The sequence below is a fragment of the Phalacrocorax carbo genome, chromosome 3 (genome assembly GCF_963921805.1).
Source record: "Phalacrocorax carbo chromosome 3, bPhaCar2.1, whole genome shotgun sequence".
Lineage (NCBI taxonomy): Eukaryota > Metazoa > Chordata > Aves > Suliformes > Phalacrocoracidae > Phalacrocorax > Phalacrocorax carbo.
The window spans coordinates 40,057,845-40,072,752 of record NC_087515.1 but is presented as its reverse complement, the minus strand read 5'-3'; positions in this window follow the sequence as shown (position 1 = coordinate 40,072,752).

The window sequence follows — 14,908 nt, the reverse complement described above, 5'->3', positions numbered from 1 at the left end:
GCCTTTTCAATCAAAGAAAGAGAAAATTCCCAACCCCTTCTAACTGTTTCATTGATGGGTAAAATTGAGCCACTTGTATGGCTGGGAAACAGTCAACTTGGCTGGCACCTCTGACAGTACAGCCGAAATCAAGGGGTGACATTTTTGCCCACAAACACCTGGGCAAGCCATCATTCCTACAAAATGTGCTGAAGAGATGGCTTTGTAACACTGTGCTCCTGTACCCCCTCTTCATCCTTTATCAGAAGTCAATGTGCTTCACTGCTGCTAGAAACATTAGTATGGTTTTGTGATTAGAAAGGTTATATATGCTTTACAGTCAGTCACTTCATCCTGCCCCTGTTCAGAACCCTTAAAACCGAGCAGGAACATGGTAACTATTTGCCCTTTGTGAAGCACAAAAACTCCGACTCTCATCATATATCTTTTTAAAATTTCGTCATGAAGCAACCCCCTTCTCCCTCCTCACTGCTCCCATTACCACATTTGACATTTTAAAAAGTTTTGAAATTGTTTTCCAAAAGTGCAGCTCTAACAGGATATCAAAACCAGCTTGGTTTGTACTTACATAGGATAACTGCTATCACAATAACTGCAAATAAATGTGCACCATACCATACCTTCTGTTAATAATTTTGAAACTTGCAGATTTTAACACCTGTGCCATTAGTCCACGATAATTTGTGATAATTTCTGAAGTTCTGAAATGCATTTTAAAATTTAAAACAACATTTTTAAGGTACTTTTCAATTGAGGAATTTAACAAAGTTCATAATGACTTCCTGTTAGATAAAAAACACGTGTCTGAATGTTCTTCTTAATTCTAACACAATGCTAGGAGCAATTCAAAATTGATTGCACGGAGAATAGCACTTTGATTATGAACAAACATATTTTAAGACACAGATATGTGCGTTTTAATATTGAGATTACTTTCACATTCTATACAAAATTACTTTCAGAAATTATGTTTCATTTTTCTGTTTAAAAGGCATTTTAAACGTTTAAGAAATATATTTGTAACATAAAATATCCTGAGCAATGTATGATTAACTATTTATGGCTATTTTTTGCTTAAAATTTACTATTAACTAAGATTAACTATTTGGGGGTTAGACTGCATTTCCCTCCAAAAACAGTTTGCATTTGAATTTTTTAATAATTACAGTAGTGCTTTCAGCTGTGTAAAAAGTACCTTAAAATATGTGAAGGTCAAAGTAAACCTTTGTTTAAAATATTTCAAATTGTTATAGTTATTGCTTTGAGATAATATGACATTTACAGTAATTGCTGAAATTCCAATTACTTTCAGTAAAAGCTGCTTCTTTTGCAAGTTGTTAAAAAATATAAAGGTGCATTGGATATTGTATTGCCGGAGACAGAGTCTGCAAGTAAAGGCAATTAAATGTGAGTTTGATGATACACAATGTACTGGGCCAACATTAAAAAGACTTTTCCGTGTTTGACTGTTTACCAGTTTTGTCTTTAAATAATAGTCTTCTTTTGGCATGTAATGTATATCTGCTTGCACTAAACATAATTTATGAATATTTTAACACATGTGTACTCAGTGGGGTGTATTATCATACTGATATAAATAGAATTAATGAGCAGTCAACCTGCCACATGTCATGACATATGACAGGGCAGCCAGAGCATGGGAATAATTCTTTCTGTTTCATATTAAAGCTTCTTTTCCCAGTTGAATTTTTTTTTCCCAGATGCCAACAGACCTAATTTTCTAAGGACCATTTACAAAAATAGTAAGAAATTACAAACCTGGACTAATTTATCTTGGGTACTCCAAAGAATGTTTATTTTTATGCCACTTCAAATGCATAAATAAACAGATTAAAGGAAGTGGGTTTCTTCAGCTAAATTTTAGGGGTTTCACAGAGAGGGGTTTGATATGTGTCTCGACTTTCATTCCCAGCAAGCAGACATTTTATTTGTTGTGGATTTTGAATTTGTTTCAATGTCATGTTATCTGTTTCTTCTGTTAAGGGACTAGAATATATCAACCGCCTAAATAGAAAGATGACATATGCCAGGTAAAAAGCTATTCCACTGCAGAAAGAAATATAGATACACATAGATAAAATCCTTTTAACCAATTATTCTTACCGGTTTCAAAGGCTAGGTAACAATCATCTAACCACGACTAAAAAGATTTTTTTAAAAATAAAGATACAGCGTAAGCTGACAGAACATGCAGAATACAAGGCTTGGCCATATTCCCTGTTTGGCACTTTACTTGAAAAGATAAATATTGAACTGTAACATGAATTCTGTTTACAAAAGGCTGATCGGTCAGTTGAAGGCCAAGGGTCATAATAAAATTAACATGGGTTATAATAAAATTAACAAATTAATATCAATCAGGTTGCCTGGCTAACATCTAAATAAAGATCCTTGACTTCAAAAGTTTTCTTCTCAGCAAAGAATACTACAAATGTTCTTTGATGCTGCAGTGTTAGGCCCCTGAAAACAGCGAGGGAGATACATACCCTGCTGCTTCTCCTTTTTCGTTTGAAATCACTTTTTTAAAAATTATTTTACTGCTCATGATGTCATGACTTGTTCTCCATCCCTAACAAGACAGTCTCCTAGAGATGGATCTAGTTCAGGTTTGAAGACTTGATAGAAGTAAGAGAGACTTATCTCAGTCTCTTAATTATATTAAGGGACAAGGGGACCCTACAAGTTTTTATGCCTGATTATCTTCCCGGCAGGGCAGTAGCATCTCTCTTGGGAAATCCAGCTCTGTCACACTCAAAGAAAAGGGGCACCATCTAGTGCTTTTTTGGAGGAAAAGCTGCTAATACTAGTGGGGGTGTAGCCGGGGGAGGAACACATGAGGGGGAGGGAGAAGAAATGACACTCCATTTTTTTCAAAAGACAAAGAAAACCTGTTGGCCTGTTTCATCTTCCATTTTGAGGCACTGCAGTATTTAGCTCCAGGCTGTAAGTAAAAATTATCAGCTTTCACAAAGTGGAAGGAAGGAGTCCCAGCAGCTAAAATACTACCTACAATTTAAAACGGACAGGGGGCTGGTATACAGACATTATTCTGCTTAATAGGTATTTCTTCTGCTTATTAATACTCTTACTTAAACATTTCCCTATCAGCCCTTTTCACTATACATTCTCTCTTTTATTAGTCTAAAAGAAATCCTTTTTAAGTTATTTCAATTCATTGGAGACTACATTGTGCCGTTAATGTTCCTGGAAATACTCTTACAAATAATCAGTCCAGAGTTCACCCAACATAACAAAGAGATTCTATGAAAAATTATTTGTAGCACAAAATCCTTTACAGTGCAATAAGATCAAGTTAACCACTGATGCTGCTAGGAAAAAGGCTTGGGAAGTTTTATCTGGTTGGCAAAATAGGTTCATATCTGAGTCCAGGGAAAGAGTGCCCTTTGATAAAATTTAACAGCACTGAAGTCTGATTATCTGAATGATTTTTGAAGCCTCTTTGAAAACAACTTGGCGGGGGGGGGGTGGGGGGTGGGAATGTTCCCTTCTGCTGTAACTTGGGAAATAGATGATTTTCTAAGAATTGTGAAATAGTAGCTTAATATTGTTTAACTTACTGATACTATGAATTGACAGAAATTGTGTTAGTCAAACTAGTAAGCGCTCGGTCAAAATAACCACTGTTTCAAAGGTACTTCTGCTCCTTGGGAGCCCTGAGTTGGGGATGTTTGTTGTGAACTGCAGGGGCTGCTGCCTTTCAGACACCTAGAACAACCACAGCTGTACACAGACAGCATCAGATCTCAGGACATGCTGAAAAATCAAACATGCTGATGCCCTGACCAGAGCCTCGAAAGATACATAGGTTAAGATCAGTGCTCATTTTTTAACTTCTGGGCCATAATCTTGGATTCCCTGGGCAATCCAAGCTCTCAGTTGACTTTGTTGTGGTACAAGGGAATGTCCAACCCCTGTGTAAGACTAAATAAACAAGAAATTTTTCTAGTACAATAGTGCTAAGCAAAGCAAATATGTGGCTTGATGAGAAATTCTCAGAGGGAAGCCTATCCCAGGAAACAAAAACAAAAATAGATTTTATGTTCCAATAGAGCTTTTCTTATGAAGTTGATCATGCCTGTAAGGAAGCTCTTCACATTAAAAAAAAAAAAAAGTCAGGTGTACAGTTAAGGGACTTGACTAAGAGCAGGTAAGTTGGGAGCAAAAATCAGTAAATCTGCCAGATTCCCAAACCCTAAACAGGGCTAGAAACAACATGGGGGTCCTGGCAATCATTCAGGAGTGCTCTGGTCTAGCAGTCTGACCACAAGCTGGGGAACCATACTTGGGACACACTTGCTCTGCAGCCCTCAGAGTTCAGCCTGTCCATTCAGGGCCTGTGCCATGCATATGCTAAGCTTCCTTGTTTTCTTGTGAAATCAGGAGCTCAGGACTTCTGCTGTTTGGATCGTGGGCTCAAGTTGCCTCATTTTAGGCACCCCTATTTTCAAATGTCATTATTTAACCCCTCTGTGCCTCAGTTTCCACATCTGTAAAACTCGATAGCTATGCTTACCTCGCATGGGTGTCAGGAAGATTATTTCAAGTCTCTAAAGAACTTTGAAAAGGAGAAGCAAAACGAACTGAATTTACATATTGTCATTTTTTATCCCATAAAATGAAAGTCAGATGCAGCCCAGACTGTGAACTATAACAAAACGTTCACCTAAGCCTTCCCTATGGCTCTGATGCCAAAACAGCTGGTGAATTCAGCATGGCTTTGCAGGAAGAAGGCAGCTTCCCCACCTGCTGACCTTGGCAACACCCAGGGTAAGCGGTAAGTTAGCATCTTAAATAATCACAACCTTTACTAACTGATTATTCTATACATTTCCATTATATTCTTTTACTGAACTATCAATGCAGTTTATTGTGTAATTCTGATTAAAAAACAAAATAACTCATTAACAGAAGAATCCCTGAGAGGTAGAAAAATGGTTCCCAATAAAGACCTCTATTTGGGGCTTTCCTTGGTGCAGAATGAACCTCATTAGATTTCGGGCAGACACAATCTTGCCTTCACAGGTTTCAGATCTTCTGGAATTGATTAGATGAGCCCATTAGAAAAGTCTACAACAGTTTCTTCCTAACTTGCATTTGAAGAATAATGGAGACTTTAACTATCATATCCCTTTTTAACGAAGCAGCCACTTGCCTCCCATGCTGGGTACCTTTGCAAACTCCTAATGTACCTCCAAGTTTCTTGTCTTAAGCTTTCTTTCCCCTGCTCTAAGTGTGCCATTTTTCGCTGGTCTTTACAGTCTCACTTCCCTGAACACTATAGTTCAGTGCAACCCTCTGGTAATGACAGCACTGGAGTGATAATGTACTTTCCCGATTTCCCGTTAATAGTAGCACTTGATCCAGCAATGGGTGCCAGCTCAGTGGCAGAAGGATGCTTTAATTTTTTCTAGAGGTAAAAGGACCAGTTCAATTTACAGCCTTGGCTAACTCAGCAGTTTCACTCTGTCTTGGCACAGAAATGAATGTTTAGTTAAAACAAAGAAAAAAATATCCCCCTTAGTTTGCTCCGTTTCATGCCAAAGAAACAAAGTACAATTGCTTTCTTCTCCCTGAGGAAATGTGTGAAAACTGCATAATGCAATGAAGGAGTTAAAATCACCGAGGGGAAGGAGAGAAAAGAGAAGGGGGTGAACAGCAGTGTTAAAAAGGAAAGCAGTTTGTTTTTCTATTTTAATAAGAGACACATAATCACAGACCATCCAACAATACATGTACCCTTGCCGAAGAGCTGCTGATATTCTACATTAACCTTTGATAGTGAGAAGTGTATTACCCCTACTGTTTTCCACAATAAATTATGTTATATCTGGCATCCAAAGCGCTAGGAAGTGTTCAGCCAGCTGGAAGCACCAGATTGGCCCAACATCCCTAACGTTCAGATTATAAATAAAAGGTACCCCATACTGCTAGTATAACAAAAACAAGCAATGCGGAGGAAGGGCAACTTCCCCCCTGCCCACAGAAGCAAAGGGCGTCGGTTGGGGAATGGCAGAACAGGAATTCAAGAAGCCTGGGTTTCTGCAGCGAGATGCAGTCCCCAGCCCACCAAACCTCAGGCAAACACAGGACTTCAGGCAGAGAAATGAGACTTCTCTGGTTACATCTTTATCAGGGAATTGCACATAAAAAATGCCAAGGGGAACTATATCTGGCTCTGCTCTTCCCAGATGGTATAACCACATAAACACACGCTCACACATACACATATCTTCCTACTCTTTAGGCAGCATTGCCTGTTCTCTTCCAGTGTGAAAATAATGAGCTCAGCCACAACCTCAGGTTCAGAGGATGTGGTCAAATGTGCCATGGTGCATGCTTCTCCCATGCTCTCGAATCAAAGACACTGTGGCTATAAGTGTATAACGGCATTGTGATAAAGGTTGAGGAAAACCCTGCCTGTTATGATCTGGAAGGTGAAGATATCAAATAGGAAGAGAACAAGAGACAGTCCCAAGGCTCAAAACCCAATGACTGAAAATGGCTATAAATGGGCTTTTTGAAAAGTTTGCAGCAGGCGGTCCAACCATTCTCAATAAAACCCCTTCATTAGTTTGAGCAGGAGCACCACTGAACCAGTGCTGAGAGCTGCTAAACCAACTCCACTGCTGGAAAAATTAACCTCATCTATTTATTTTAAGGGCTAGACTATGGTGGTCCCTGGTGAGGATGTAATGGGAAGTCAGATACAAGGAGCTGTTCTCACCACCACTCCTTTTTGGTATGGGCTGGCCACAGCTGCAGTCCCCGTGCTCTCCTGAGGGCAAGAATTAGCCCCAGATTGGTATATTCCATCTTCATTACTCCAGCTATTATATAAACATGGCTATATGCTTGCTTACTTAAGCTGAAAAATGGAAAAGAGGAACTAAAATTAAGGTTAATAGGTCCGGACAGAGTATTCCCCATTTACCTTGCCCTCACTGTAGCTGCTTCCCCCTTCTGCCTTGGGTAGCTGTTTTCCCCCACAACAGCACTGTTTTTCTCTTTTTCTCTCTTCTCCCTTCCCTCCTATTTTTCTTTCCCTGGTGCCCTCTTCCCTCCTGTTGTTACTTCTGTTGTGACTGTTTAACTTTGTCTATTCACCATGCAGCTTGAGATTTCTGAAAGAAGACAGTAAGACAGGAGCTCTCCCTCTCTGGGTATTATAACACCCTGGGTAAGGGCCTGAAGAATTGTACTAACAAAAACATTATGAAATTTTCAGCATCTCAGGATGGACCTCACGACTGAAAGGAGCTTGAAACTGGGCAAAGAATTAATGCATGGTTGGCAAGATGTTCTTTCAATGTCTACCCATCTATCTCTCTACAGTTGGTCTGCACCACATTCTGAAAATTTTAATTCCCCTTTAGGCAACTGAGGTGCTGCCTGGAAAGCCTCTAATCTCTTAGGTTTTGCAGGCCTGAAAGGGTTGCTGAGGTGAAACATATGCCACAGAAAAAATCAGATGGTCTGATTTATTTCAGGATCACGTAAGTATTTGTGCTTCTCAGGGGGCAAAGGGGAGGTTAGTCCAAGTGCAAGAATCACACTTTTGCTACTGTCTGTACCTCCCAGGTTTAGACATCTCTTTCTTGTTGTAGGAGCTTACGCTTCCCACTCAAAAGGTGGTTTGTTCAGATCCAGTTGTTGGCCTCAAAAAGGTTGTTCAGGGTTTTTTAAAGAAATGGTGCTCCATCCCAAAGAAATAGCACAGATTTACTGTTTTTCTCCAAGACTCATTACACCAGTATGTGATTTTTGGAGGAAAACAAAGGCCTGGAGAGAAAGGTTTGAAGGAAAAGAGGAAAATCTGCAGCACTGCTTCCATGCTTTCTTCTCACTGTCAGGGACAACACATTGCACAGCTTGTTTAAGGATTCTGGATAGTGTAGTCCCAGCAGACACTTCCTGTACTAAGACGTATTCTCATTAGAGTTACCAAAAGGGAGTATTCAAAACATTACTTATCTGCACATAATCACTATATCACGCCCTGTATCCCATTTTAATTCCTACTTGCTTGCTAATTACCCACCACACTGAAGGTCTTGCAACTGCTCTCCTTTCAGCAGCTTTGTTTGCAAAGTGTCTGGCAATACTCTCCCAGCAGTGTATTATCATGCCCTTTTCATCACACCATTTAATCAATAGGGTAATGACCTCATATAAGCTAGTTCCAGGACCTAGCCATGCCATGCTAAATAAACGAAACAAACAAAACTGTGGGCTCCACGCCTTCTGTTTTACAAACCTGGACGTGAACCATTTCTGCATTAAAACCTATTAAAATATATAGAAATTGCAAATTCTTCACATCTCTTGCCAGAAAAGAAAAAAAAAAGATTCTACGGTACTGTGGGGAAATGGCTGGTTTCTTTAAACAGACATAATTGCAAAACATGTGTGTTCTTGGTCAAGTGTTCATAGGAAGATTTATCCCGATAACACTGGAAACAACCCTTTCCCCCAGCACATCACGTCATCACTTAGAGGACTGAATGGTGACCATCACAGCTAATGGGATGAAATCACATGCAGCACACTTCCAAAAGAGACGTTGGAACGAACTTTCTTTTCAAAAGGATTTCTGTTATAGTGAGCAGACGGAAAGCAGCTTCTCTCCATTTCCTGAGCTGTAAACTTACAAAGTGTGGTTCACTTTGATTTTGCATCCCATGGCTGGATTGTACTCTGCCTAATAAAGTACATGTGAGATGTGTTTAGTAATGTGTGAACTCTGGAGCATATGTAGCATCACTCTAGTGTGGTGATTCTCTTGTCCAGGGGAATGGGGGTCATAAATTGGGTCTGTCTGCTCTTCTTAACCACCACTTTTCATAATACTAGCACGAATTTAATTTCAGGCAGACTTTTTTTCATCAAATTTTGTTGTAACTGGACAACAGAAAGAGAGGAACACAACTGACTAGCTGGCACACACAGTGACTGCATATCATTTGTATTCTTGGGGAAACTGGGGCAAAATATCCACACAAACACAGAAGTTTCGCCCCACACAACCTCTGACAAAACGGTTAGGACAGAAAGTAAGCTGTCTTCATGACACCAGCACAGCTGGGGAAGGGTAATTCAGGGACATCTGAAAAGAGGATGAGCATGCACTAGAAGGAGCATAAACCACGCAATTCTGCATTACCATGGCAGTATCAGCAGGCTCTGCTTTCACGTGAATGGAGATCCCCCCCTAGAAACAGGGTGAAAGAAAAATAATAGTTTTTAATCCTGAATTATTAACCTGCTGTATCAACTGAAGCCAACCTATTTCTACCAATATACCTTGAGAAAAAATTTTACTGGAAATTTTTTGCTGCACCAATGCCACTTCTGTCCTTTTGGCACTTTCCTTTTAGGTGTGTTATGAAAATGACAATGTGCCAGTCATCCAAGCTGTCAGCACAGCTAAAATCTGTTCCAAGGCACAGTAATTTACACTTGGATGAACACCTCCCAAGAAGTAATCACATAAATACCTTCAGGTTGAGATGCAACTCATTGCCGGTTAGGTAACTCCTATAATGAGCATAAGTGTGATCTGTCCCAAAGATCTGAAATGGCTTCAGTGCAAATACTCTGTTAAGCTCATGAAGATGTGGGAGTGGTAACTATGCAGCGTGCCTGTGAAGCACTTGCTGTGTTACAAGATATTAGTTCTGGACTATAAAACCACATTTCAGAAAATATCTTTCAAGAAGTCCAATATGACACTAGGCTAGCGAAGTAAGAACTTAAAAACGCCAACATCCCCAGTCCCTTAATGAACTGAAACTCTCCAATTGGCCTACCTGGTGGCCTGGCCTTTGCAAAATTATTACCTTTATGTCTGATGCAGAGACAGAAATAGCAGGAAGGAAGTGGTAAGACTAAGAAAAGACAAGAAAGAAAATTCCATACATCTCCAACTGAGGCAAAGTAACCTCCAACAGTGGGTGGTCACACTAGACATTAACGGCTTCCCTGATATTTATTAGGACACTCAGAATTAGTCAGTGTAAAATATCATTGCCAGGTAACACTATCTTGCCTTCCCAGCAAAATCCGTCCTTGGATTACCCAGGAAGAAGGGCATGTCATTGAATTATTTCTCTATTCTGTCTTTGCAGAAAATAAATTATTCCTGTAATTGGTGATATTGCAGTACACCATTGGTCAGGTACAAGAAATCCTTATACATCTCATGAAAAGATCCATTTCTACAATGGCAACACATCTCTCCGCCAGATGAACAGGAGTGGGCGGCGTGAAATATGAGACCTTTTCTCCTTCAGGGTGCTAATCAGCATGACATGCCTTTAGAGTTCATGACTTTGGTACCAGTTAGCTTAGTGTGTCAATACTTAAAATACCACCCATAGTTTTCAAGTTAAATGTTGACTTGAATGAACACTCTTGCAAGAATATGTCTTGTCTGTCAGGTAGAGTTTCAAGCTTCTGGGGAGTCTCCTTGTTCAGGAAAACACCATTGTGTACATTTTCCCCTCACTTTTGTTCTGCAAGCATCCTTTTAAGGAGGCAGAAATCCTTATTCCAGAGCATTCTCTTAATGCAAAAATGTTACATCAAAAAATTTTTTTAAAAAGTTGGTTTTCATCTCTTACCACATAGGCAGTGGTAAGGTCACAGCTTACCCTTCAGCCCTGTAAGCCTCCCTGCAGTCAGAGGGCAACAGGACACTATTGTCTCTCTGTTTATTTCTGGACGCCTCTCTTTCACAGAGGAAAAGGAATTAGGAAGAAGAAGAACCAAAAATGTGGTAACTTTTCCTCAGATATTAAAAAATATTTTAAAACATGTGAGTTTGGAAAAAGAAACATACAAACTAGTATACTTATGAAACTTTTCACTTTAAGTCCTAAAAAAAACCCAAACAAAAAACCCCACTACCTCACCCTCCACTGTGAAGATTGCAGGACTTAACCATATGGGCAGGCTGCATGGTAAAGAGTTCTGAAGATCTTGTAAGAGATGGCTCTAAGTCATCCTGAGATGTACCGCTGACTGATCAAGGAGTGCAGGAGCACCTCAGAGAAAAGTCAAACTGATATAGATGGGGTGGAAACAAATGAAAAAATCTAAAACATCACAGCCTCAGATGTTTCACAATTTGGATGTGTGTCAATATTAAAGTGGGAAAAGTAGGGATTTGATAAAAAGATTTGATAGAAAAGCAAAAGAGGTATATAAGTGATAACTAACTTGATAAAGAACTAAAAGGGATAACCTAATTAAAGCTGATCCACATGGGTTTCTGGAAGACAGATCTTGTCAAGCTAACTTGATATCATTTTCTGATGTGATTACAAATGGGACTGCTAAAGGCAACCATCTTGATGGATGCCTGTAAGAGAACTGGCTTTGTACCACACCAGTTTGACCAAAAAGCTAAAAAGCATAAGAGATGGGATTCACCCACAGTAATTATAGCTGTCTAAAAGTTTGGCATCTTGTCTTAACTACTGTATGTTCCCATTACGATCAATGAAAGAAAAAAAGTAATGTCAAAAAGTGGTTTATGACTTTTCAGGTAAGTCCACTACATCTTTTTGTGAAGGTTTCTATCCCTCCATTGTCTATAAAGAGCTTAGAAAAGTACTAACCATTAGAAGCTAATTTTTGGATGGCTAGAATTAGATGTGATGAATCAGAATGGCATTTAAACTACTTAAAAACTACATAGCAGGTACATCTAAGCCATCATTATGTGACTGGAGAACAAGGCACAGGTATTGGAATTGGTTATTGACTCCTGGACTATCTTTCATTTTTGTTAAAAAAGTATCATTTTCACAATATTGGAAGATGACTAGAAAATGGAAAATAATGAAGAAGACAGGTTAGGTGAGTACAATCAGGCATTAGGTACTTCAGTACAACATCAACAGGAAAGCCATGGGTCAAGGAATGAGCATAATGAGACAGACTTAATGAGGGAGGACTCTACTCTGGGAAAATGAGATCCTAAAGAGGACGCAAGTATTTGGGAACAGAGGCCATGATAAGTAACCAGATTACTGTGAATTTCTAGAGTAGTGCAGTATCAAAAAGCTACTATGCTCACCAGGTGTACAAGCAATAACAAATAGGAGTAGGGAGGTTATGTTATCTTACTTGGCATCAGTGAAACGACTAGTAGTTTCACTGGGTTCATGGTGTTGTCCTAAGAAAGACTATGAAAATTTCCATGGATTATGAGGAACAATTACAGTACTAGGAATCGTGTCTTACTGCAAAAGACTCAAAGCGCTCAATCCATTAATTTATCAAAGAGAAAGTTAAAGAATGATTTGATCACAGTCTACAAGTGCTTACCATAGGGAACAAGAATTTGATATAGAGGGCTCTTCAATCTAGCAGGCAAAGGCAGAACAAGATCCGAGGGCTAGAAGTTACAGCGAGACTAATTCAGTCTAAAAATAAGGTGCAAATTTTAAACACTCAGGGAATAACTTGGAATAACTTGCCAAGAACTGTGATTTATTTTCCACCACCAGAAAATAAGTTTTAATCAACACTTGGCCGTGTTAGAACTTTATACTTCTGCTTCTAAGCTTATTAATACATTCATTCTGAGAATCTCAGAACATTATTGTGGAGAAAAAGAATAAATGTTGTATGTTGGGAAGCGTTCACTGCAGTATTCATACACAGCCAAGAGATTTCATTTCCATTTGATCACCAAGTCACAGACCCTCTTCTGTGAAGACTGCTTAACTGAAACACCTTCTTACTACTCCATGCTATGCAAACCTTTCTGATTAATGAGCACTAACTTAAAGTACATCGCATTAAAATTAGGAAGCAGGAAGAAATAATAATTTGCAATTATCTCTCATAGAAATACCTCAAGACAATACTTCAGAGTCATTGTAGGCATAGCATTGTTTTCCAAATGTAAAGGTAAAACACAAATCACAATATAGTAAAGATCTCTCGGTAGACAATTAAAAATTAATCAGCTAATTAGATCTAATGAATGAGAAAATAAGGCTCAGGAAGACATCCATTCTAATTAACACAATATTAACTTACAAAAGACTTGTTCAGACAAAAAAAAGATCATCTTTATTTCAAATATCAAACCAATCAATAAAAGGAAACAAACAGTTATTTCTTACCTTGTTATCCCCATGACCAAAGCCAAAAGGAAATGACAATAATAGTGAGTCAACTGCCTGTGCCACTGTATTAATTTCTTATTTCTAATCTTATTCACTACTTGAATCCACAATTTAAACTAACTTCTATTAAATTTATGGGGATTCTACCTGTATTATGCCTACTCTATACTTGCTGCATCTCTTAAGAATCTTATAGGTACTTAAAAGTAAAACTAATGACACCCAAAGTCTCATTTAGGTTCCTCCTCAGCTAGGTGATTCCTCACTAAAGCACAGGGCTTTACTGTGGAGACAGAGGATGTTAAAATAAGAAAAAAGTGGAGGGATTCTTAAGTCTGTGTCAGGGATGATAACATATACTCTCAAGGAAGGAAATAACATTATAGGACACCTTATTGAATAAACCTGACTGGTTAAACGGAAAGGCTCAGGCAATCAGACAAGGAATTGGGTATGGTTGAACCTAATTAGATAGATTGCATAGATTAGAAATATCTGTAATTACAGGACAGTTCCTAAAATATTTTTTCAAATGTCAGATTACTCCAGTGATGACCAACCACCCCAACCTTCCGGCTGGAGTCACAGGACACATGCCACAGACTTTCGAGTGCTCCAAGAGATTCGGCAGCTGTGAGACGACCATGACTCCCAGCACTCCAGTGCAGCAACTGTGTGGACAGTTCCCAGCACAACCAACAAGTACCACACTTTGCAGCCCTTCATGGATCTCCTCAGTGTTATCCAGATTCATATTACCCAGTGACCCCTTCGCCAGGCCAACACAGCTTCCCTGCCCATCTTGTGACACAGGCCTGGTTTGGGAGCAGTCCCTGAACTTCCCAAGAGCTGCATGGGACTCAGTGCTGCAGGCCAGGCTGGACATGAGTGTATTATTTACTTTTGCAGGGGAAAAAAGAAATCTAGAAAGATTATGTAATGGTTTAGAAGCAGGCTTTGCAAACCAATTCCACAATGAATGTATTTCACTTTGATCACCCCTTCTAGACCACAACAGAATTGAGGCAGTATTTTGTTTTGCAGAAATTAGTACCTTCAAGACCTGCAGTGGATTTATTATTTCTGCCAGGTCTTGCACTTACTTTCTGATCCACTGCTGTAAAATCCAGAGGGACAGAACAGCACAGAAAATTACTGCGAAGATGTAGTGTGACATAGGAAGAGTCAGACGCATTATGTGTGAACAATACAACAAAAGGAAAAGCCATCTGAAAATAAATGAAAAAATTAATAATCAAAAGGGTGTCTAATTCTTATCTGGGCATTCGTTTGCTCACTGCATGAATTAGGACCATCAGGCCATGGCTGGAATAAAGCTGGAAGGGACCCTGGGCCCTGAACTCAGTCCTGCTTGAGGAAGCTTCCAGAACTGCTCTGGGGAAAGAAACGGTACCACCAGAAAACAAGTGAAGCATCAGAAACATAATTTTTCTCCTGCTTCATTCCTGAAACTAGGGCTTCACGACTTGGGGCCCAAAGTCCATATCCACTCCATTCTCTGTCTTGTCACTGAAACAACCAATAATGAAGTCACACAGGGCAACGGTCCAGTAATGTGGGCATCAGGTACCGGTCAGAGGCTTCAAATCATTGTGCAAAGATGACAAAACTGCTATTAGGAGAGAATGGCTTCCAATTACCCTAACATTAAAACCAGCAGCAGTGTATGCTGCATAATGAGAGTCACACACGCACATGGAACAGAG